At 52.3% G+C, this 2893-nt stretch overlaps 1 protein-coding gene across 14 annotated transcripts in view; it reads right to left on the reverse strand.

Moving 5' to 3' along the window:
• Nucleotides 1-808, reverse strand: part of EPB41L2 (erythrocyte membrane protein band 4.1 like 2) — a 219020-nt gene extending 218212 nt beyond the window's left edge. For 5 of the 14 annotated variants that reach the window (XM_029943390.1, XM_029943392.1, XM_029943391.1 and 2 more), the window contains exon 1: nt 668-807. The gene's annotated coding sequence lies outside the window, so the exon portion shown is untranslated. Of the gene's footprint in view, nt 1-667 lie in introns of all 14 variants that reach the window. The other 9 variants (XM_029943399.1, XM_029943393.1, XM_029943394.1 and 6 more) reach the window with 4 other exon arrangements.
• Nucleotides 809-2893: the final 2085 nt, after the last annotated feature.

The following is a 2893-nucleotide window of genomic DNA, read 5'->3' on the forward strand; positions in this document are numbered from 1 at the left end:
GGCGCGTGGGGCTGGCGCGCCCCCCTCGCCCGGCTCCCTGCAGAGCCCACGCGCGCTGCCGGCCCGGGGAAGCGCAGCGCCCTCGCCCGCGCTTCCTCTCCTCCAATCATCCCCCTGAAAGACGCCGCCGCCGCCGCCTCCCCGGAGCCCCAGTGCTGTGCTCCACGCTGGGATCGGCTCCCTCTCCGCGGCCGGCGCCCGGGATGGAGCCGGATTCCTTCTCCAGCCTCTCCGCGGGGCCCTGGACGCGCGACCCTGAGCCCATGGCACCTCGGCGGGGCCCGCGCAGTCCTCACCATGCCCCCACCTCTCCTGGCTCCGACCAGACGTGGCCCCGGCTCCCGGGAAGGGGGATCTGGGGGGCCAAAGTGGAGCGAGGAAGCGGGAATCCGGCCTGGAGCAACAGGACCCGGACCTCGGGGCGGGAATGGGGTCCGGTAGAGAGGAGGAAGAGAGGCAAGAGGGAGCCGTAGAAAATCCCAAAGCCAGTCGCCCGCCCTCCCCCACGGTGGGACCGTCCCGCCACCGCTTCCTGCCAGGGATCAGCTTCCCAGCTATAGCCAGAGAAAAAATCCGAGCCGCCCCTGCAACTCCGCAGGGACTAGCCTCTCGGCCCGGGCTCCCCCGGCCCGGGCCTGCCATTCTGCAGCCCCGCAATCCCCCTTACCCGGACACTGCACCTCTGGGGCTCGCTCGCTGCGGGGACTGGTCCAGCTCCGGCCCCAGCCGCCCGACCGCCGCACCCGCCTCCTCCCTTCGCTGGGTTTCAAATTGAAATTCCCTGGCTGGGGCCGTCAGAGGACTCAGCGCGCCAGCCCCGCCCCCTCGCGGCGGAAGCCCCTCCTGCGCCCCCGCCGGACGCGCCCCCGGCGCGGAAACCCCCGCGCGTCTCGCCACGCCCCCCCGTCCCCAGGCCACACCCCCAGGGCGGCCCTTTCCGCGGGATTCGCCGCGCGGGGTGCTCGCGGGTTACCAGGGCTGGAAAGACGCGTGTCCCCAGCAGAGCTGCCTTGGCTAATGACTGTTAATGCCAGTGCTCAAGGCTTTCACCCGCTCTTAATTCCGTCTTATCAACTTTTAAAAGTTATTTCTCCAAAGTGCGTTCATTGACTAACCCGTTGTTGAACACCTATACGGAAACGGACACAAGGCTAGGCCTTAGAGCCTAGAGAAACACGGAAATAGGGGAAAGCGGGGTCCCCTCGGTCTAGACTGGAAAAAGTGCTTTCGCAGCAAGAGAATTGAAAAGGAACCATTTATTATTCTTGTGAGAGAGGCTGGACGATTGGGGAAACCCCAGAGAGAATGGATTTTTAAGATGAACCCAAAGTCTGAGTATGATTTCTCCAGGCAAAAGCCTGTGAGCCTTGATTGCGGAACAGGACAAGACTGAAGAGGCTGCAGATCTAGGTTGAGGCCAGTTGTGGAAAGACACACACATACACACACGATACCTCCTGGTTCTTTTCTATAATTACACCACTTTCAGATTCTACTTATTTCATCTTTTCTTAACGTTGGCATATCAAAAGGGATGTACAAGTCATCCTCCAGCATCTACCACACACGCACCTCTTGTTCTTTGCTTCCTCCCTCTTCCAATGAGGGTTTGGTGACTCTACCTAGGCCAAAGTCTTTTCTAAACATAACCTTTTCTAAAATTGGCAATGTCGGATGAAACGTCAGTTACAATACCACCGTGTGCATGGTGCTTTTCGGTTAACAAAACCCGTTCACGTATTTTGTCATGTGATCTTCACAATAACTTTATAAAAAGGACAGGGCAAGTAGTATCTCCAATACAACAAAAAGAAAATTAAGCCAGGAAGACAAACTATTTGCTAAGGTCCTGCCAGTGAGCAATAAAAATAATAATAGCTAACACCTGTTGCATGCTTTGTGTACAAGGCATTGTTCTAAGTCCCTTATGTATGTGAACTTACTGATCCTCGATATGCTAAGTACCCAAGTTAACTTAATAAGTCCCACTAATATGGGAGGGAAACCTGATAAGTAGTTCTGATGAAAAGACCCAGGAATTTTATGAGATGATACTGTTAGGAGCTGTCAGGCAGAGTTACAACGAAACAAAACCTACGCTTCAGGATCCCTCATTTCCACACGCCTTTAAACTAACTGTATATTTGTGAAATTTTTTTTATTAAAAAGAGTCACTAACATTACATAAGCTCTAGAACCCATAAAACCTTGATCTAGACCTGATGAAACTCTCTACACTGCTAATGCAAAATAATAACATAAATATAGGCATGACTGATAAAATATAATGCCCTTATCAGAGGAAATGATATCCTTTCGTTCTCTGTTGAAGCATGTGAATCACTTCAGTAGGCTACCTTTTAGGCAGGATATTGAGAAGCTAAATTATATCCATAGATGGGTCGCCATGATAATGTGAGAGCCAGCAAGATTTAGGCTAAAGTGATGTTCCAAGGTCATGGGAAGGTTGTTATCAAATATCTAAAGGCTATTCTGTGGAAGAATTAGACTTTGTGTTGTGGATATGGCCTTACAATATTTCAATGGAATGGAGCAGATTCTATGATGACCTGGAAGGAACTGAGGGTAGAAAAATCAAATTCCAGGAGCTATAAGGAAGTGAAGAAAACAGATGGAATACGGTGCAAAACAGATCTCAGCCAACAACAGGTGGTATCCCAGGCAAGCAGGGAAGTCTTAATGGGGAGAGAAGAGGAGTTTGGATAGACAAGCAGGACGAAGTCCTGAACAGGTGACATTCAGAGATGTAGGCACGCTGGAACACTGACAGCATCCTGCAGAACTACCGGGCTGTGGTTCAGAATATTAATCCCCAGGAAAACACACTGATTAAAGCAAAGCTGGGTCTTCCCATTAGACAGACTAGAGTAAC

Source organism: Suricata suricatta, chromosome 7, assembly GCF_006229205.1.
Source record: "Suricata suricatta isolate VVHF042 chromosome 7, meerkat_22Aug2017_6uvM2_HiC, whole genome shotgun sequence".
NCBI classification, from domain to species: domain Eukaryota; kingdom Metazoa; phylum Chordata; class Mammalia; order Carnivora; family Herpestidae; genus Suricata; species Suricata suricatta.